Here is a 23220-nt window from a genome sequence, read left to right as displayed (position 1 = left end):
TGGTCAGTCTCTTTAGACACTTAAGTGGGTGTGTTATGGTATCTTGTTGTGGTTTTAATTTACATTTCCTTGATAAATAATGGTTTGAGAACATTTTCATCTGCTTATTGGCCATTTAGATATCCTCTTTTGTGAAGCACTTGGTCAGACAAGGCTTTTGCTTATTAAAAATTTTTTTCTTGCCAGAATAAATTGGGATGTCTTTAACTTTTCTCGAGGCAGCAATATGGAAATTACTAGGGGTTATACTTTTATTACTATCAGATTATTTGCATTAAGACCATAAGTTTTCAAATGAGTGGTACAAAAGACAAGAAACAAAATTGTGTTAAAATATCCTTGAGGCAATCAAGTATCAGAAATGACACTAATTTATTCTATTGTGATGAGAAGAAATAAGGTATAGTTTAAGCATGATCTGAGATAAGAATTTTAATTCTTTAACCAGGCAAAAGATCAAAAGTTAATCCAAACAATTTTCAGATACAGAATACCGTTTGTGCTTTTTTTTTTTTTTTTTTTTTTGAGATGGAGTCTCTCTCTGTTGCCCAGGCTGGAGTGCATTAGTGTGATCTCAGCTCACTTCAGCCTCTGCCTCCCAGGTTCAAGTGATTCTCCTTCCTCAGCCTCCTGAGTAGCTGGGATTACAGGTGCCTATCACCAACTCCGGCTAATTTTTGTAGTTTTAGACAGGATTTCTTCGTGTTCACTAGGCTGGTCTCAAACTTCTGGCCTCAAGTGATCCACCCACCTCGGCCTCCCAAAACGCTGGGATTACAGGTGTGAGCCACAGCACCTGGCCCCATTTGTGCCTTTTTAAGGTCCATTATAGTAGTTACATTTCTAGAAAAACTAAAAGAAATTCTGAGATACAATGTGAAATGGAATTTGGCAAGCAGCTCTTAATATCACTTTTACTTAGCATGCATTAGACACGTACAGTGCAGGTGAGGAACACTGCTAGGCGTCCAGCAGAGACAGGACGGATGGGTGCCATCAGCAAGCATGCATCAGATCCCAAAGTACCCTCTCTATGGGGCGTCTTGAGTTTTCTTTGCAGCTGTGTGTTGTTTTTTTTTTTTCCTTACTTGCTGGTGCTCTGCTAGAACCAGGTTAAATAGAATTTTGTTTTCACTATACTTTACTGTTCTTTTTCTGAGCTGGCATCACTAGACTATCCAGTTGCCTTGATTGCAGCAGTCTAAATCAATTGGCTCTTCTCTCAATCTACCTCATTCACACAATCTTTCAGCCACAGGAGCACATCTCACAAAAATGAGAAGTGTCTTTCCTAGTAGCTGTCATCTGCTTCAATTGGCTGCCTGGTAAAACTATTGTGAACTTGCTGAATCACTGCTGTGTTGCTCATAGCTGTGTCCAAACTGTGAAAATTGCTCAGTCTCTGATCATGTCTCGCCTTGGTGGGTACGGGTCCATAGCACAGTTGGTGTGATGGTTCATTTTAAGCATCATTTTGGCTGGGCTACAGTGTCTAGACATGTGGCCAAACATTATTCCAGACGTTTCTGTAGGTGTTCTTGGATGAGATTTTTACATTTAAATGGATGGGCTTTGAGTAAAGCAGATCACCCTCATAACGAGGATGGACCTCATCCAATCAGTTGAAAGACTGAATAAAACAAAAGACTAAGCAAGAGTGGATTCGGCAGCCTATGGCCTTCAGGCTTGAACTGCAACATTGACTCTTCCTGGGTCTCCAGGTTGCCAGCCCAACCTGCAGATTTTGGACTTGTCAGCCTCCATAATTATGTGAACCAATTCCTTAATATCAACTTCTTCATATACCTATATATACAATCACACACTGCATAACAAAGTTTTGGTCAATAATAGATCACATATATAATGGTGGTCTCATGAGATTATAATAGAGTAATATAATGTATTATTATATATTATAATATATAATATATGATATATGATATATTATATGTCATTATATATGTCATTATATATGATGTATATATGTCATTATAATATATAATGATATATGTCCTTTAATATATATTATATATTATGTCATATAATGTATAATCATATTATATATTATATGTCATGAAATATATAATCATATATTATATATTATATGTCATGAAATATATAATCATATATTATATATTATATGTCATTTAATATATAATCATATATTATATATTATGTCATTTAATATATAATCATATATATGTCATTATAATATATCATGATATATTATATATTATATGTCATTATAATGTAATTTATTATATAATATATTACATTATATATAATATGATATAAATATATTATATATGATATATATTATATATTACATAATTATATATTATATACATTATTATATATTATATATAATATATTACATTATTTATTATATATTATATATACTATATTACATTATTTATTATATATAATTATATATAATATAATATAATATATATTATTACATAACAAAATTCCTATCACCTAGTGATTTCATAGCCATCGTAATGTCACAGGACAACATACTATCCAACAAGGCTGTGGTTGAGACAGCAAACAATGGTTCCTGAGAAACTGACTAATGAGTCGTTGGAACTGGAACCAGAACCCATAGCCGAAGAAGCAAGAGAAAAGAAACTGCAGGAGAAGAAAAGAAGAAACCCCTGAGAAAATTCACAGTGAAGCATTTAGCAGAAGCTTTTGTTTGTTTTTCTTTAAAAAGTTTTTTTTTCTTTAAAAAGTTTGAAAGTGACCTCTGAAGTTTGAAAGTGACCACTGAAAGGTTTTTATTAATAGAGAGGAATGTTCATGTTACATTATCTGCTTACAAACATATCTATGATGAAGAAAAGAAAGAACCAAGAAAACTGCTATGGACATATTTCTGAAAAGAGCGACACCTCCTCAAGAAGATCCTCAGTCAGGTCCTTCAGGCCATGTTCCAGAAAAAGGCATTGCTATCACAGGAGATGACAGCTCCATGCATGTTATTATCCCTGAAGACCTTCCAGTGGGATGAAATGTGGAGGTGGAAGATACTGATATTGATGATCCTGACCCTGTGTAGGCCTATGCTAATGTGTGTTTGTGTCTTAGTTTTCAACAAAAAAGTTTTAAAATTAAGAAGAAAAAAATTTTAAATAGAAAAAAACTTACAGAATAGGGATATAGAGAAAGACAAGATTTTTGTAGAGCTTTACAGTGTGTTTTTGTTTTAAGCTAAGTGTTATTACAAAAGAGTTAAAGTGTTAAAAAGAAGTTTAAAGTTTATGAAGTAAAAAAGAGTAAGCTAAGGCTAACTTATTTAAAAAAAAATTTTTTTTTTAAATTTAGCGTAGCGTAAGCGCACAGTGTAATGTCCCCGTCACTCACGGACTCACCCGGAGCAACTTCCAGTTCTACAAGCTCCATTGACTGGAAGTGCCCTGTACAAGTGTGCAATGTTTACTCTTTATACTGTATTGTTACTGTACCTTTTCTATGTTAGACATGTCTACATAGACATATATACCTACCATTGAGTTATAACTGCCTACAGTATTCAGTATAGTAGCATGCTGTACAAAGCCTAAGAGTGACAGGCTATACCACATAGTCCAGGTGTGTGGTAGGCTATGCCATCTAGGTGTGTGCAAATACACCCTATGATGTTTGCGCAACGATGAAATTGCCTAAGGACACATTTCGCAGAATGTATCCCTGTTGTTAAGCAACACATGACTGTATATACACACATCTTTTGATTCTGGCTCTCTGGAGAACCCTAAAATACTTGACAAAAATGTCAGGGTAAGCCTGGAGTCCTGCTGGTTGTTCTCCTGTCTGTCATGTTAAAAGTAAAATAAAACTATTAACTGGCTTTCATTTTTAAAAATTCCCAGGCCCCAAATTCTATATCCCCCTGGAATCAGCACTGACTGCAAGAACATCTTCTTTTGGCCGGTCAGGGACACTCTCCCCAGCAGAGTGGCCCTTTCCAAAGCTGAAACTACTTCTGCCTCTACTTGCATGGCTTCGCAAAGCCTAGATCCTTGTGGGAATGCATTTCAAAAAGGAAGAATCAATTGATTTAGGGGCATGCAATCAAGACCCTGGGTATCAGTATGAAGGAGTTCTTCATATAATCTGGATTTGAGCTTCAGTTAGGTATATGCATAGTAAAGAGTTTCTCCCAGTCTGTGGCTGCCCTTTTCCCTTTATTCTTGATGTCTTTTAATAAACATAAATTTTAATTTTGATAAAGCCTCAGTCACTTCTTTACAAATTTTATACTTATTGCATCTTTGTGTCTTAAAATATCTTTGCCTACCTGAACATCATGAAGACATTCTCCCATGTTCTCTTCCAGAAGAACTTTACTATTAGTTTTTCAGACTTAGGTTTATGATCCATCTCGAGTTAATATTAGTGTTTGGTGTGAGGTAGGTGGTCAAGATTTTTTCTCTATATGGATATCTAGTTGCTCCAGCAACATTTATTGAAAAGAACTTCCTTTTTCCCATCTAACTGTTTGGCACCTTTGTCAAAAATCATTTGACTATAGGGGTAGCCATTTTTACCCAACAAGTTGTTGGGTAGGTGGCAGCAGACATTTGGTCTGGAGCTATACCACCTGGACAAGAAGGTATCAGGGTCATCCTAAGTCCATCCGTATTTCAGATGAACTTGTTCTCATAGTGCAAAGATTTCTGGTCATTTCCATTTCCCAGTCACCTTTGTGAATTACTACTTGGAAGTTTTATGTTACCACCAAGCCTTGGTTTTGCTGTCAAATACCCAAGGTGCTTGACCCCTCCCTGTCACAGTTTCCTTATTGGTAAAATGGTATAATGGCAATAACTGATGCATGGGGCTGTTGCAAGGTCAATGGGGTCAAAAATGCAATGAGAACACTCGCTATTGCCTGTTTCCTTCTCACCACTGTGAGCTCCTCCAGAGCAGAGACCATGTTTTATGAATCTCTGCATTTCAGTGCTTGAAAGGATACCTGGCATATGGCAGGTGTTTATTAAATGTATGGAGAATAAACAATATTCTTTTAGACGGTGTAGATGGAACCATTTGTATGGCAGCCTGCTGTTATTTATTCCTATCCAATCCAGGGGACTTGTCTGTCTTTATCTTATTTGACACACTCGACTGCTCCTTCCTGAAGCCCTTTATTCTCTTTGCTTCTAGAACACCACACACTCTTTGCTCTCCTTCTGCTGTACTGAATGTCCTTTCTTAGTCTTCTTGGTCATGCCTGTTGCCTCTGCTCTAAGGACTTTTCTGCCCAGGGGTCATCTCCCACCTCTTTTCTTCTCTATGCCACACTGTCTCTCTTGGTGACCCCTTCTTCTCTCCTGGCTTTAAGTTCTATTTGCTCACAACTGATGGCTGTATCCATCCTGAGCCCACACTCATGTATGCCATGGCCTACCCCAGTTAGACTTAACAGGCATTTCACTTCAAAGTTGTCCAAAACAAAGCGGGAGATTTTTCCCACGTGATTTTATTTTACTCTGTCTTGAGTTCTCAAGTTTCTCAAGACGAAATCTTCCAACTCAGTCACGGTTCTTCTCTTTATCCTCACTCCGTTTCTCTAGTTCTTTATCAGGTCCAGTTTGACTCTACCTCTAAAACCATTTCTGAATGTGTCAATTTCTTTCATTTTAACTGGCTCTACTAAAGTTCAAGTCACCATCCTCTCTTGACTGGGCTACTGCAGTGGACTCTGGCCTGGTCTCTAAGCTTTCTTTCTTGAGGGATCTGGTCATACCACTCCCTATGCAAAACCCTGTCACAGAGCAAAGTCCAAGCGTGTTACTCCATCCTAAAAAGCCCCTATGGCAAGAGCCTCTGCCTGACTCCTTGACTTTGTGGACAAATGGGTTTATCTATGGCGAAATAAGAATGCAACGTTCCTGATATTGTGGAGGCCCAGCCTTCTATCTAGAGTTATATAACATCTTGGAAGGTTCCAAATGCATTAAGTCAAGTCCAGGTTTGTCAGTTTCTCCAAAAGATGTCAATGAAAACTGCATATATCTTGCAGCTGAACATCTAAAGTATCAATTACCTGGAAAATACTGATGAGCAAAATCCACTGGTGGCTACAAAGGTGATTATAAAGCAGTAGTGACCTAGTCTTGGGGAGATAGCCCACTGAGTTAAGGAAAGCTTGTGAGTGTTCTGGCCAGACTGGCCTAGGTTCAAATCCTTGCTGTACCCTGTCCAGGGAATGTTAGCTGCTGAAGCTCTCTGGACTTTATCCATAACGAAGGGTGATTTTGCTCTTTGAAGTTTGCTAGAAGATTCTCTGACAGAGTGTCTTTTTCAGCAAGGGACAGAAATGCAGTAGGTGGTCTCTTTCTCCATTTCTAGAGATGAAAAGAAACAGGAGCTGATGAGAAGTTCTAGGCTTATTGTCCTAGAACACCCGGGCCTATTGGTGTCCTGTCCCTTCTACCCTACCTCAGCATGGTGTGGTTCATTCTGGAAAAGGCTCTGCAGAGGCATAAGATTTTCTGGCAAGAAGCAGATTGCTGCTTTTGATGGCTGTGTCCTGGCAGGACCACCTTAATGACTTGTCCTGGCACATTTAGGGTGTTAAGAACAGCCCCTAAATCTGGGCCCCTTCACAGCTCAGAAGAGCCTGAGTATAATGTAGAAATTATTCTCTAGTGAGAATGAGATCTACAGGGTGAAAAAATAGAAATCTTAAAAGTTAGGAAATAACAAGAACAGAAAAGAAGTATACCTTGTAGATTATTTTTAAATGATCAAATTGAAGACCATGGGATTTTTTTTTAAACAAACAACCTAGGAGACAGCGGTTAGTTTTGACATTGATGTAGTTGTAGGGAACTCTAGTTTGTGGTCAGCCCAAGGTACTTTCCATGCACATGAATCACCACATGCACTTAACTTGGGCAGAGCTCAATTTCAGATTCTTTAAACCAAAGTGAAAAGCCCCAAGTTAGGTTAACTGGCAGGCACATACTGTAGACAGCCCAGATCTGGGAATTAAAAAAAAAAGTGTGTGGAAACAAACATATTTTGGTGGTTTTTAACATAATTATTGTCTCTTTCTCACAGTGATTTGCATAATGTTGCAGAGGTGTTGCCTGGCAAGCTCCAGTTAAAGATGTAGCTTTTGTGTGCACCTGTTTGCAGGCTAGATAGAGAACAGTCATATGCAAGTAAAATCTTGGTACCCTCCATTGCTTGACTTACTTTTTTGAGCAGGCTTATTGCTGTGTAAGTAACCTACAAAAATTCCACATATCTGAAGTGTAGAACATGTTTTTGCATATGTATATGTCCATGAAACCATCATAACAATCAATATAGTAAATATTTCTATCACTCCCAAAAGTTGCTTCACGTACCTTTGTCATTTCCCTCCCAGGCCTCTCTTCCTCACTACTAGTTTGTTTTATATCACCAAAGATTTTCATTTTCTATAGTTTTATTAAAATGGAATAAACGGTATATAGTCTTTTTTGACTGGTTTATTTTACTCAATATAATTATTTTTGAGATTCATCCATGTTATGATTATCTATTATTATTATTTTCTTTTTTCTCTTTTTTATTGAGTAATAGTCCATTGTATGGATATACAACAATTTGTTTATCCATTCATCTGTTGATGAACTTTTTAGTTGTTTCCAGTTTGGGGCTATTTACCAATAAAGGTACCATGAACATTTGTGTGCAAGTCTCTGTATGGATATCTGCTTTCTTTTCTGGTAGAATTGAGAGGCTGGGACATGTGGTAGGTGCATGTTTAACTTTTTACAAAACTCTAATCTGTTTTTCAAAGTGGTTGTTTGATTTTGCATTACCAATAGCATTGTATGAGAATTTCATTTCTTCCATATCCTCACCCCATATGGTCAGTCTTCTTAATTTTAGCAATTCTAAAATATATGTAGTGGTATCACATGGTTGTTTTAATTTGAACTTCCCTAATGATGCTGACATCTTTTCATGTGCTTACTGTCATCCCTATATCTTCTTTGGGGAAATGTCTGTTGAAATCCTTTCTCTATTTTATTTTTAATGGGGCTATTTTCTTATTATTGAGTTCTAAGAATTCTTCATATATTCTGGGTATAAGTGCATTATAAGATGTATTCTTGGCAAATATCTTCCCCCAATCTGTGGCTTACTTTTTCAATTTCTTCATAGTTATCTCTCAAAGAATGAAAATTTTGATAAAGTCTAATTTATCAATTTATTTTTTATGGATTGTGTATTTGGTGTCATACCAAATACAAAAACTCTGCCTAACCCAAGGTCATTAAGATTTTCTTTTATGTTTTCTTCTAAAGGTTTACAGTTTTAGATTTTACATTGAGATCTGCAATCCATTTGAATCACTTCTTTTTATATGATGCACATTTGCATTCAATTTCATTGTTTTTGTCTGTTTCTGCATACAGGAATCTAACTTTTCCAGTACTGTTTGTTGAAAAGGCTATCCTTTCTTCATTGAATTACTTTTGCACTATTGTCCAAAATCAGTTGTCCATATTTTTGAGTGTGTGTGTCTATTTCTGGACTTTCTATTTGGTTCATTGATCTTTTCTTCTATCTTGCTGCTAGTACTAGAATATTTTGATCACCTGTAGCTTTATAATAAATCTTGAAAGCAGATAGTTTAAGAACTTCAACTTTTCTCTTTTTCAAAGTTATATTGGCTCTTTTGGGTTTTTTTGCACCTCCATATGAATTTCAAATCTGCTTTTCAATTTCTACAAAGAGCCTGCTAGAAATTTGATTAGCACTGCATTTGGAAGAGTTCTCATTTTAGCAATACCGAGTCTTCTGACCTTTAAACAAAGTATATCTCTCCGATTATTTTGGTCTTCTTTAATTTATATCAGCAATGTTTTATAGTTTTTAGTGTATAGGTCTTACACGTATTTTGTCAGATTTACCCATAAGTTTTATTTTTGTTTTTGTTTTTGAGACAGAGTCTCAGTTTGTTCCCCAGGCTGGAGTGCGGTGGTGTGATCTCGGCTCACTGCCAACTCTGCCTCCCGGGTTCAAGTGATTCTTGTGTCTCAGCCTCTCAAGTAGCTGAGATTATAGGCGCAGGCCATTGTGCCCAGCTAATTTTTTGTATTTTTATTAGAGACGAGGTTTTGCCATGTTGCCCAGGATGGTCTTGAACTCCTGGCCTCAAAGTGATCCATCCACCTCAGCCTTCCAAAGCATTGGGATTACAGGCGTGAGCTGTCACACCTGGCCAGTATTTCATATTTTTGATGCCATTGTAAGAAATTGAATTTTAACATCTGACAGTTCACTACTAGTACATAGAAATACAGTGATATTTTACATTTTTTCTGTGTTCTGACCTGTTGCTGATGTGGTGTGGCTCTGTGTCCCCACACAAATCTCATCTTGTAGCTCCCATAATTCCCATATGGTGTGGCAGGGACCTTGTGGGAGATGATTGAATCATGGGGGTGGGTCTTTCCCATGCTGTTCTCCTGACAGTGAATGGGTGTCACAAGATCTGATGGTTTTAAAAACGGGAGTTTCTCTGCGCAAGCTTTCTCTTTGCCTGTTGCCATCCATGTAAGATGGGACTTGCTCCTCCTTGCCTTCTGCCATGATTTTGAGGCCTCCCCAACCATGTGGAACTATAAGTCCAATAAACCCCTTTCTTTTGTAAATTGTCCAGTCTCAGGTATGTCTTTATCAGCAGCATAAAAACTAACTAATACAGTTGCTAAACTTACTTTTGAATTCTAGTATTTAAAGTGTAACTTCCTGAGGATTTTGTGTATACATAATTGTGCCAACTATGAATCTTTCCAGTCTATGCCATTTATTTATTTTTCTTGGTCTGTTTTGCTGGCTGGTATTTCCAGCACTGTTAAATAGAGTGGTGAGCATAGACACTTTTCCCTGGTTCTTGAATTTAGTGTAAGAAAACTCCATCTTTTATCATGAAATATGATATTAGCTGTAGGTTTTTCATAGCTACCCTTCAATTGTTCAATTGGTTGAAGAAATGCTCTTCTATTCCTAGTTTTCTAATTGTTTTTAATCAGGAATGGGTGTGGAGTTTTTTCAAACTTTTTTTCTACATCTATTTAGATGATCATATTGCTTTTATTTGTAGTTAATAGTGATTTACATTGATTGGGTTTTGAATATCAAAACCAATCAACGCATTCCTGGGATAAACCCTTCTTGTTCACCATGTTTTATCCTTTTTACATATTGTTGGATTGGATTTGCTAACTTTCTTTAGAAATGTTGCATTTATGTTCATGAGAGTTAGTTATTCATCTGTAGTTTTCTTTGTTTCACTTTAGAATCAGAGAAATAATAGGTTCATAAAATAATTTGGAATTATTCTCTTCTCTTTAATTTTCAGAAAACGTTTGTAAGGATTGTTATTCTTTCTTCTCAATGTTTGGTAGAGTTCACTAGTGAAGCCATGTCAACCTGTAATTTTCTTCATGCATACATTTTAAACTAAACATTCAATTTATTCCATAAATAGAGGATTGTCCAGGTTCTTTATTTCTTTTTGAGTGGGCTCTGGTAGGTTGTGCCTCACTAGGAATTTATCCATTTTATCTAAGTTTAAAAATTTATAGGCATAAAGCTCATAATACTTCCTTATTATCCTTTTAATATCTGTAGAATCTGAGTGATCTCACCTCTATAATTCCTAATATTGATTAATTTGTGTCTTAAGTAGTTTTTTAAATCAATGTACCTAGAGATTTTTAAATTTTATTGATCTATTCGAAGAACTAGCTTTTGGTTTTATTGATTTTTTTCTATTGTTTTGTGTCTTCTATTTTATTGATTTTTCATTCTGATCTTTATTATTTTCCTTTTAATGCTTGCTTTGGCTCAATTTGTTCTTCTTTTCTAATTTTTGAAGTGGAAGATGAGGTCATTGACTTCAGATCTTTTCTTTTTTCTAAAGTAGAAATCCAGTGCTATATATTCCCTTCTACATATTGCTGAAGTGGCATTCCACTAGTGTTGCTATATTGTGTTCTCATTTGATTATTTTTCAAGATATTTTCTAATTTTCCTTTTGATTTCTTATTTTGCCCCTGATTATTGACAAATATGTTACTTTGTTTCCAAACCTTTGGGAATTTTCCAGATAGATTTCTGCTAATGATTTTTATTTTAATTCCAGATTGTTCAGAAAACATACTTTGTTTAACTTGAATCCTTTTAAATTTATTATGCATTGTTTATGGCTCAGAATATAGAATATATCTTGAAAAATGTTTCACGTGCTCTTGTAAACAATGTGTATTCTCCTATTTCTGCATGACATGTTCTATAAATGCCAGGTAGGTACATTTTATTAGTAGTGTTGTTCAAGTTATCTATATCCTTGGTGATCTTTTTGTTTACTCATTCTATCAATTATTGAGAGAGAAGTATTAAAATATCTAATATGTATCTGTATTTGTTAATTTCTCCTTATAGTTTTATCAATTTCTGTTTTATGTACTTTGGAGTTCTGTTATTAGGTGCATAAACCTTTAGGATTATTATGGTCTTGACAAATTGATCCCTTTAACATTTTTAAATGTTCTTCTTTATGCTCGATAATATTCTTTGCTTGAAATCCACTTTTATATTAATATAGCCAATCTAGATTCTTTGTTAGTGTTTACATTGTATCTTTTCCCCATCCTTTTCTTTATCATAGTTATGTCTTTACTTTTAAAGTGCATTTTTTTTGTTGATAAAAAGCACATAGTTGGATTAACATTTTAAAAAATCTGATTTGACAAATTGCTTTTACTGGTGTTGTTTAGGCCATTTACATTTAATGTAATTATTGATGTGGTTAGGTTTAATTCCTGTCATCTTACTGTTTTTTCTTCAATTTATCCCATATGTTTTTGCTCTTTTTTCAGATTATTTTTATGATACAACTTTATCTCTTTTGTTGTCTTATTTGCTATAACTCTTTGTTATTGTGTTATTTTCATAGTTCTTAGGGTTAACAGAACACATCTTTAACTTATTATAGCCTACCTTCAAATGATATTATACCAGTTCGCATATAGCATAAGAAGCTTACAACAGTATACTTCCATTTCTCCCCTTCTGATCTTTATATTATTGTTGTCATTCATTTTACTTACATATATGTTAACATCATGCTACATTGTTACTACTTTTGTTTAAACAATTCATTATATTTTATGGTCATATCCACTTTTCTTTCTTTCTTCCTGAGGTCCTGAAGTCTTTTGTTATTATTTCCTTTCTGTTTTGAGTACTTGTTTTGTCATTCCTTAAGGGCAAGTCTTCTGGTGACATATTCTTCTAGTTTCCTGTCATCTGAAAATGACTTTATTTCTCCTTCATTTCTAAAGAATAGTTTGACTTCTAGTTTGCAATCCAGTATGTAAGGAGCTTGGAAGTTGTCACTACATCCTAACAACAAATAAAAGCCTGAACAAACTGATTAATTAATAATTCTTCTTAGACCCATCAGAGAAGTGAGGTTCACTGCCCCTTAAATTGGAAAGATTGACAAGAAAATACGTAGAATCACAACTTACTGGAGCAGAAACCCATGAGCAGAAACCTTTGTGGGAACCAGTATGGGGTAGAAAAACCTGAACTGTAATTGATGAATTGCTGGGCATTCAGAGTAAACAAGTATGAGAGTTAAACACTCCAGTGGGACCCATTCAAAGGAGGGCCCCAAGTTTTTCGGAGTTCTGGTTTCAGGAGTCCAACTAGGTTCTCACAGTAAATATCAGAAAAAAATAAAAATAAAAATCTTGTACTTCTGGTGAGGAGAGGGAGGAGCAACTAGTTGAAGTAAGTCAGAGCATCCTCTTCTAGTCAAAAAGGCCTGGCCTCAAGATAAATTACTTTACCAGAGCCTAAACTATTGGGATTTTATCAGAGCCTAACCAACCTGGAAGAAAGGAAATAGCATACTCCAGCATGCCTTAGCCTTCTATATAGGGGAAGAGAAATACTCAACTTCAGTTCATTCTAGACATCTTGTCCCACCTAAGGGGAATGTTGGGGGATTGAGAAGCACTGTTTGAAGTTCACAGTTTAGAGACACAGGCTCACTAAAAGACTGAGATATAAAACTATAGAACACTTTGCTCCTTCCCACACTGTTACAGGATCTTTGGGGTATTGATTTTCTGGCCAGAAACCTCTGTGGCTGGTGGCATCTTTGCCTTAGTTCTTGTCTTGCATCTAGAAGAATGAGGTGTGCAAACAAGTGAAGGGTAAACAAGACAAAGAAGAGCTTTACTAAGTGTTAGAACAGCTCAGAGGAAACCCTCAGTGGGTAGCTCCTCTCTGTCGGCAGATCATCTTCTCTGTAAGCAGATCTTCCCATTGAGTGCTCAGCTCTCAAGCAGAGAGGAGGCCCTGGAGAGGGTAGCACCTCTCTGCTACTGGTCATCATCCTGACATCTGCTGCTCTCACCAGAAAGGATGCCCTGGAGAAAGTTGCTTCTCTCTGAAGCTGGTAGTCCCTATGTCTCTGCAGGTCTCTGAAGCTCTCAGAAGAGAGGGTAGTTCCTCTCTGCAGTGGGCCATCTGTCCTCCATCTTATGATCTCTGCCCTGCTCTGACTGAGTCTGAGGCTTTTTTGGACCTCAGAGGGAGGAAGTGCCTGTTGATTGGTTCATGGAGGGCCATGGGTGGTCCGGAAAAGGCACCATAAGTCCCCACTCCATTCTGCTGGTCTGGCAGCCTGACCCCAGCCTTCAGGCCCTCCCTTGCCTGAAGGTGGGATCTTACTGACAACCCATCCACTTCCACCCAGGAGCCTGTCTGCCTTCTGCTGTCCCTGGCCCTCTGGCTGTTGGCACCAAGAGGCACCTGCAGGCCAGCACCGAGCAGTCCTCAGAGCTCCCCTCTGCTTCCCCTGCTATTCTCATTGGTACCCAAATTCTGGAGGGGGCTGGGGCAGCAGGGCACTGGCTTGCCAGCACTGATCCGAGTGTGTGCAGACTGTGCCAAATTGTGATAGCACCCGAGCTTGGCTCCAACCCTGCTGTGATATGGGAGCCTGTGCCGGGAGCAGTGAGAGGCCAGGCAGCTGAAGAAGACACCCGTGGGCTTGCAGGTACTGGGGTCGGGGGGCCTTCCTTGGCCCCTAAGGGTGTAGGTTGCAGAGACACCTGGGTCTTGCACCAGGGAAGGTGGTTGCAGCTGCACCCAGAGCTCCCGCCCTGCCAACTCAGAAGGGGCGGAGTTCCTGCTTGTCCTTGGCTCCTGCCGGCTTGGTGTAGCAGAGGCCCAGGTCTGCACCTGTGGATCTGGTGGTTGCACCTGCACCAGAACGGGCAGGGATCCTCCCTGCTCCTGGCACCTGCAGGAGCACAGGGAGGCTCTGATGGGCAGCCACAGTTTGAGCGGCTGCAGCCTTACTCAGGAAGGCAGGATTCCTGCCTGCTCCATGGAGCAGGAGGCCTGGGTCTGCAGCCGCAGCTGCACCCAGGAGGGCAGGGATGCTGCCTGTTCCATAAAGTGGGAGGCCTGGGTCAACAGCCGTGGTTTGGGCGGCTGCATCGGCACCTGGGGAGCTGCTGCACCAACTCAGAAGGGCAAGTCTCCAGCTTGTCCTGGCTTCCAGGCTCCTAGGAGTGTGGAGCCCCAGCTGTGACTCCCTGCTGCAGCTGGCATGATGGCAGCACTGCTGCCATCAACACCTCACTACCACATTACTAAAGACCTACTTTCTGCAGTTCCTTTTATCCAGTATCTCATATTTGGCTATTAAAAAACAATTACAAGGCACGCTAAAAAAAAAAAAAAAAAAAAAAAAAAAATAGCTTGAAGACACAGAGCAAGCATCAGAATTAAACTGATATACCAAGAACAGTCTTACTAGATAGAGCATTCAGAATTGACAATTTTTTTTTATCACTACTTATAAAATGCTGTGCCACTTCTTTCTGGCTTAAGTTTTACAAGTAATGTAGTGTTTCTCCTTAACCTCTCTTAAGACCTTTTTCCATCTTTAGTTTTCAGAAATTTGAATATGATTTGTCTTGGTATGGATTTCTTTGAATTTATCCTATTTGGGATTTATTCTACTTTATTCTTTTTGAATCCGTGGGTTTAATATCTTTTGTCAAATTTGGGGAAATTTTAGCCATTATTTATTTGATTATTTTTTTCAGTTGAACAGTTTTTCTCCTTACTTCTAGGACCCTGATGATACAAAAGCTAGATTTTTTGTTATCATCCATAGATCTCTCAAACCATTTTTTTTCTAGCCTGTTTTCTCTATATTGTTTACACTGAGTAATTTCTAATTATCTGTCTTTAAGTTTGAGGATTCATTCTTTGTTGCTCCAAACCACTTTTGAGGCTATCTGTTGAGTATTTCAGTTACTGTATTTTTTTAGGTTTATAATTTTTAGCTCATTATTTATTCAATATCTTATATTCCTTTACTTAGATTTTTTTATTTTTTATTTTGTTTCAAAAGTGTTTTTAATTGCTCATTTAATAATTTTTTACCCTTGAGCTTAGCCAAAAGGCCAAGAGGCAATCATTTAATAATTTCTGCTAACTTTGTATATGTTTGAAACTTCACAATAAAAAGGGAAAACAAATGCAATTTTTCTGATCTGGAGAAGATGCTGACCACTTTCTTCATCTGTAGGAAAAACCAAAACAAGAAGGAAATGAGACTAAATGATTATAGAAGAGAGTATAAACACTTTAACTGAGAAGATATTTCTCCACTAGGAAAACTTCCCATGCAAAGTGTATCCTCGTGCCTGGTCATCTCTCAAATCCAATGTTTGTTAGTTTTAATTGCAAGAGTCATACATAAAGACTAATGATTCATTTTGCAGAATAATAGGTATACTGTAATCCCAGTTCTCACACATTGGAGAAAAACAAATTTAGAAAATGAGATTCCTCTATAGTCACAGCCCTTATATCACCACTCTCAATGGTTTTGTAAACCATTCAGACATTTTCATGTGTGACTAGAACTGGGATTATATTAGACCTATTATTCTGCAACTTCTTTTTCTTCCTTTTTGCCTAAATATTCCGCTAAGAGAGTTTGTGAAACAGAATAAACAGCTGTTTAGACAGAAAAGCTAAAAACAGTTGAAAACAGCTAAAAGCAGCTTCTTTTCTGTTCAGATTCCAAGATCATGCTAATTTTATCCATATTTTAACATCTGGCATGATCTTTTTAACCTAAGGACATAATTTTACACAATTATTATCCTTTTACCTAAGGACAAAAAAGTTACAGTAGTGAAAATAACCCAAAAAGCAAGATCCTGAAGTTCCGAGCTTGCAGTTGGCTGGCCTTCTGTGACTCTGTGGGCAGGTGGCCGCCGGGCTTTGTGTCTGAGGGGCCGCATAGTAGAATGACTCAGCAAAGCAGTGGCCTGGGAACATAGAAGAGGCTGACTAAGATTATGAGCTTTCAGGGGAGCATTCCTTTTAGCCGGCAAATTTCTCTTTTAAGGTAATGAAAGTGTTTCAGGTTCCTCTTTGTCCATTTGCAAATAAACTGGTGAGTCCACGTCACTCCCAGTGCAAATGAGAGTGTGGTGCACACGTCATGAAGATGAAGTGGTTTCCCCTTAATTTTGCATATTTTCTTGTCTGCTTTTAACTCTAGAAGATATTTGCCTTCACCTGATTTACAGTCAGGTTCATTTCTCGCATCGCAAATTGACTCTTCTCTGTTGTCCTCACCAATTATTCATTGTGCTCATTTCACATATGATGCCCCTGATTTTGTAGCATTGGCCCTAACAGAATATTAGACAAAACTCAAGGAGAAGAAACTTGTGTGGGGACAGGGGAATAGATGCGTGCCCTTTGTAGAACAGAACTCTGTCTTGGGCTTCTTTTTTTATCCTATAAGGCTTAACTGTAAGAAGCTCACGGTATCTTCGTACAAGCCTTCTGGTTGATTGACAAATGTTCTCAGCAGGAATTTTTTAAGAAAACGGATCTCAATATTTCTAAGAGCTAGTTGCAGTGACTCATGATGAACAGAGAATTATGATTGGACAGTGTTGGAGCCAATTGAGACCATGTTATTGCATCCCAACGCTTGGCATAAAGCCTCATGCATCCACTTGTTCATCCATCTGTTTTTCAGTTAGCTCTGACTAAATGAAATCCTGATATGTAGCTCTGTGCCACGTGTATACTCAATATGCCTGTCCCAGTGACTCTTTCAACTCAAGCTTGCTCTCTGAGGACAAAATCATGAACACCCCAGAGCCACACTCTACCTCTCTCCCGCTGGAAGACCAGAATCCGTTTTCCAGTTCCCCCAAGCCCAAGCACTGTGACTGTCATCTGTCCATGGGAACCTTTAAGCCACTCTCCTAGCCTCCATCTTATTCCTTGGCCTCCTTCCTCCTCAGCACCTTGGAGCCTCCAGAGTTGATCTTACTTCTTCTCAAGTCCCCCTAGAGTCCTCATGGGCCCTGACGGACTCTTTAGAGATTGCTCATTTTAGAGCCCGAAGGCTTCCCAAAGAGCCCTCTATGAGGTTTCCAAATTTCTCCCAATTAAGATTAGCTTGTCTCTTCTGGCTGGGCACGGTGGCTTATGCCTGTAATTCCAGCACTTTCGGAGGCTGAGGTGGGCAGATTACCTGAGATCAGGAGTTCAAGACCAGCCTGACCAACATAGTGAAACCCTGTCTCTACTAAAAACACAAAAATTAGCTGAGTATGGTGGCGCATGTCTGTAATCCCAGCTACTCAGGAGGCCGAGGCAGGAGAACCACTTGAACCTGGGAGGCGAAGGTTGCAGTGAACCAAGATCGCACCACTGCACTCAAGCTTGGGTGACAAGAGTGAAACTCTATTTCAAAAAAAAAAAAAAAAAAAAGATTAACTTGTCTCTTCCATACTGGGGAGTAAGGGCTCTTTGCTTCCATGCCCAGCTTCCACCCTTGCCCTGTCCAAAATAAAGCAAAATCCAGTCCCAGCTGGCTCCTCCCTGCTACCTGGGGAGTATTCTCACTTGTGCCTTACATCTCTGCTTGGCATCCTCAAGCCTCAAAAAGAGGTTTTTATTGTAATATCATATTACACTAAATTTGAAAAAGAAAAAGTAACACCCACTCACGCCCACACCCAAATACAGCCACACTTATCATTTTGGTGGGTTTGACTGGGCTTCTCTTTCTTGTGAAGGTTGTCATGGTTATATGCACACAATGTTGTGCCCTGCTCTTGTCAAAAGCGTATCTCCATGTTGCTACATGAACAATAGTCATCATTTACATGCATAACACAACATTAAAACATTTATAATGAACTGTAATTTTAGCACTGCATACACCCATCAAAATGACAATTAACACTCAAGTGATACTTTCCTTCATATTTTGGATTTTTTTTTTTTTTTTGTAGAGAGGGTTAAGAACCCTCTTGCAATTCTTAACACATCATGATAAATTGCTCTCCATGGGAGACTGTACAAATGCATACTGTCAAGAGCAATCTGAGAAGACAGCAGTTTTACCATATCCTTCCCGGCATTGGGAATTGCAATGGAAATGTTAATTTTCATTAATGTATCAGGGCAAAAGATGGTTCTTCATTGATATTCATTTCAATTTGATTCCTAACACGGTTGTTGAATAGTTTTCCATAGACCAGTTATACCAGCATGGGTATAAGCCAGCTAAGTGCTCTGCTGTCTTTCCCTTTGGTTTCTATACTGTGGAAAGTTATTGTTCATAGAGCTTTTGCAAGCATGTCACCTGTGCCATTGATGCCAGGCACACCATATTTTGTAGAGCCAGCTGTATTTTTATTCTGAAGTTGCTTCCCCCTTTCTGAAAAGGGACTTGGCAAGAGTTCCGTTCGGTCACAGTGAATTAGACACCAACTTCCCTTGTCAACAGAAGTTGGCCTGTTGGGCTAGCCTTGGGCACCAGGTGCTACCTCCTGCTTGGCTGCCCTCTCAGTGACATCATCTATACCTGGAATGCCCAGTGGGTAGGAAAGAATCTGGCCTGCCTGGACTGTGTCTGGTCACAGGTCAGTGGAATTTGAGGAGCGACACAGTGGCAAAGCCCCACAAGGACTGGTGGCCTGACTCAAGAAGGCTCTAAACCATTCATCCTTCTCAACTGCCACACCACCATACCTGGCTCATCAGTGCTAAGAAGGTGAGCCAGGTGGGGACCAGAGTGTCACTCAGTCAAGCATGATGAGGCAGAAGGAAAGGTCTCGGCATACAAAATATGCCCTCTGTCCTGAGGCAGAGCCATCCATTTTGTATGCTCAATCAACATATCTGTGGCATTTTTATGCTGTTCAACCACCCTCCTGAGAATGTTCATGGCAAAACAGACCCTCCCCACAGGCCCACCTTCCCTTTCCCTGGCAGCAGCCTCCTTGAACAGAGTCCCAGGGAGGTAGAATAATAAAAATTACAACTTCCCCTATCAGGAGGAAGGCTGCACCCTCCTGCTGACCGCCTTTGCCTGAAAAGTTGCTTGGCCACACTATGGCTTCCTTGGGCTTCTGGGGCTCACTGTGGGGCTGCCTATCTCTCTCCACACCACACACACATTTAAGCTCTTCACGGGGTCATCATAAGCTGAGAAGTCTGAGATTTTGCTTTTCTCTCTATCAAAACTTTATTGATTGTCCATCATGTGCTAGACTTTGCAGCAAAGCCAAGTCAGACTTGGCCTGCCCTCTGGGAACTCACAGGCAACAAAGTTCGTGATCAATGTAATGTCAACTAAGAATTTTACTAGCTAGGCACAGAACGCATAGAAAAGATGAGGTCAAGCCAAGTTTCCCAGAAGCCATGAAGCCTGAACTGAATTTGGGGACTCCAGAAAACAGAAAACATAAAATTGCAAAAGGTCCTGTGTTCTCAAAATGTTGTCTTAAAAGCCCTCAGCTTCCTGAAAGATTTCAGGCAAGCCAGGGGCGGGAGTTAGCAGGCATGGCTAACTTTGCATTTAGGACAGATCCCCTTGGCATCCACGTTGGGCACAGATGGGAAGATAGGAAGGCCAGGGGAATGGTCATACCCCAGTGAAGAAGTGATGAGTGCCTGGGCTCAAGCAGGATCCATGGGGTGTGGGAGGACAGTGTGGTTTTCAGGGGCAGTAAAGAAGAGCGGCTCCCCAGCTTGGATTTGGTGGTGGTGGGAAAGGGAGGATTTAAGATGATAATCCAGTCTCCTGGTCCAAGCAGTGGACACACATTTGGGGGAAAGAGGACAAGTTCAGTTTTGCAGATACTATATTCTGGACATCCAGGAGACATTCGAGTGTGTCCTGAGTGGCACAAGTCCAGGACAAGGACCCAAGACTCCAAGGCAACGTGTGGTTAAACCCATGGCTGAGTCTATCACTGAGTGGGACCACCTAGGGCCTGTATAGAAGAGGTGAGTCCCAAGGCCACAGCTGGGATCCCTGACCTCTAAGATGGTAACAGGAGAGAAGGACAGTACAAAGAAGACGAGAAATCCTGGCCAGAGCAGGTGGACCAAAAAAGGGTTTCTGGAAGAAGTGTCTACTGGGTCAAACATTACAGGAAGTTTAAGTAAGAAAAAGACCAGAAGTGTCCACTGGTTGGGACAAAGAAGAGGCAGCAAGTATCAGTAGCTGGTTCAGGAAGATTGGTTGTGAAAGGAAGGTGGGATGAGAGGGGGAAATGTGGTCAAGAGAGAGGTTTTGTCAAGATGGGGGATTTTAGCACATGTAAAGCATAGAGGATTGCTTTAAATTGCAGTTTACAGAAATGCAGCAGGCTTTTCTGTCTCAAGGGAGTGGCATAGTTTCTTTTGCATCTTTTTAAGCTTGCAAGTCTCTGGAAAGTGAGTTTTCTCCATCAACACATGGAAATAGAGGGCAGGACAGAGTAACAGGCATTGTACAAGAGAACAACAGGAGGATTGAAGGGGAACCAGTGGGAGGGAGGAGGAGTGAGCAGAAAGGAGGTAGAGCTCAAAAGGGAGAGGAGAGGACCTGAGCATGTGTGGAAGAAGAGAGGTCATGCGAAGAACTTCTCAGGGCAGCCAGGTATGGCTTGGCAGACTGGGGATGACTAAGATTCCATTTGCAGTTACCTGCTCAGCCAGGTAACATCAACGCCCAGTAACCGTCAGTTATGCCCAGTCACTTTTGTGTGAGTAGAGTTTGGAGGTCTTTATTAGGGACAAAGGTTTAGATCAATGTGTGGAAAAAAGAAGAAAATAGTCATAAGAATTAGAATATGAACGAGAAAGAGAATTCTGCTTCAGTCAGTGCAGGGGTAACTGAGTGTCTATTTCCCCCTGACGGCGAGGAGGGTCTGTCCATTTCATTGGCTATATCAGGAGGGAGGCTGGCAGGTTTGGGGCTCCAGGTACCTGATTCTTGGTTACAGAGGGAAAAACCCAGGAAAAATAGAAAGGTTGAAGAAATGGGTCAGTTTCTTCTGTCTTTGTGCTGCTCCTTCCATCTTTCCTCCCACAGCTGGAGGACAGCATCCCCCACCCCACACACTCAAGTTCCTTTCCGGCTTTCAGATGCTCCCCATCTGCCCTGGAGGCAGCATCAAGCCCTGCAGGTGACTGGGTGCAGGTGATTTGGTAATTTTGCCAAATGACCAATCACTATTTCCCAAAAGTCAATTAATTGAAAAACAATTTGCCGAAAATTAATTTTCTAAAAGATTAATTTCCGTAAGAAGTGATCTCTGGAATTCACCCAAAAGTTGCTTTGGTTAAATACTTTTACAATTATCACAATTTGTGTGCGCTGGTGTTTAAAACACTGAGGATTCCCGATTCCCTCCCCCCCAGCTTTGGTTTTCTATTTCACTTATATTTAGCAGTTTAGTGTCCAAGTATCAGGTACGTTTTCATCGGCTGTTTTGCTGTGGATTTCTCATTCCGTCCCTGGTAAATGTCAATTTCATGTGGGTTTCTATATTTCAGGAGCGGGACACTTCTCAAACACACAATATTTTTTTTGGTGTCAATAGATGGGTTTTCCCTCAACCACATTTATTGTCAATTCCAATTTTAGACTTGTGTCTAAATTGGACTATAGTTCCCACTTTTGGATTTTGTCATTGGGGAAGTTGTCATGGATATGTGAAAATTAACATGCAGAAAAAACTTTTATTTGTCTGACTGCCAAACCACTTTGGAAAAAAAAAAAGATGATGAAAATTGGTGTAAAATTGCACTTGAAGGGCAAAACCATCTTTTCTGAAAACCAAAGGTTAGAATATGAAAAGCCTCATGAATTGCCAAAACCTTTATAGTAACTACTGAGGAGTAGTCAGCTTTTGAAACATGAACCACATGCCTATGAATCTGATAGAAAACAGTGGTAGAGAAACTAAAAGTGCAACATCTCAACTAAATATAACCAAAGGCCAAAATGTTGGGAAAAAATCATTAACAGATTTCGAAACTTTCTATGAAACACATATTCTTACACATTTTGTAAATAATTACTATAAAGAAGTTTTTAGTGATTTGGGAATTTGTGAAATTGTCATTTTGCAAATTGATTTTTAACATAGTGGCTTTTAGGCAATAGGTGACTGTGAGAGTGTGACTTTTGGCAAATGTTCTTGAGGTCAGGAGTTTGAGACCAGCCTAGCCAACATGATGAAACCCTGTCTCTACCAAAAAATACAAAAATTAGCTGAGCACGATGGTGCATGCCTGTAGTCCCAGTTACTGGGGAGGCTGAGGCACGAGAATCGCTTGAACCCAGGAGGCGGAGGTTGCAGTGAGTCAAGATCGTGCCACTGTACTCCAGTCTGGGCAACAGAGTAAGTGATACCCTTTCTAAAAAAAAAAAAAAAAAAAGAAAGAAAAAAAAATTGCTAGCACGGAAGCATTAAGCCAGCACCACACATTCTACACATTCAATTCCTGTGGCTCCCTCCTGCCTTGAGCAGTCTGGGGATACAACTGGGGCCAACCCAGTGGGCAATGCATTGAATGCAGTGACATTACTAACATCTGTTTCTGACCTGTACTTCAGCTATGACCCATATATGACCTCCTCTGCTCTCAGGCTGAAGTCCAAGCACCTCGTGGGACCCTCCAGGCCTCACAGATCTGGCTCCTCTACCCCGTGAGCCCAGTGAACACCTCTCGTATGCAGGGCCCAGCTTCCGACCTACTCTTGAGATGCACCCCACCACACTGCAGTTGGTGTCCTGTGCACTCCTCTCTAGCGTGTCACCTCTGAAAGGTAGGCACCAG

General features: G+C 39.5%; 1 long non-coding RNA gene across 1 annotated transcript; it reads right to left on the bottom strand.

The window, feature by feature from the left end:
• Window positions 1-4489: 4489 nt before the first annotated feature.
• On the bottom strand, window positions 4490-16397 carry LOC116270315. Its single transcript, XR_004178340.1, has 2 exons — window positions 16238-16397; window positions 4490-6359 (listed from the first exon to the last, which is right to left on the bottom strand). It is a non-coding gene; the product is annotated as an uncharacterized LOC116270315 (long non-coding RNA).
• Window positions 16398-23220: the final 6823 nt, after the last annotated feature.

The sequence above is a fragment of the Papio anubis genome, chromosome 14 (assembly GCF_008728515.1).
Source record: "Papio anubis isolate 15944 chromosome 14, Panubis1.0, whole genome shotgun sequence".
Lineage (NCBI taxonomy): Eukaryota > Metazoa > Chordata > Mammalia > Primates > Cercopithecidae > Papio > Papio anubis.
The sequence above is the reverse complement of the archived record's forward strand: the minus strand, read 5'-3'. Positions and strand labels throughout refer to the sequence as shown.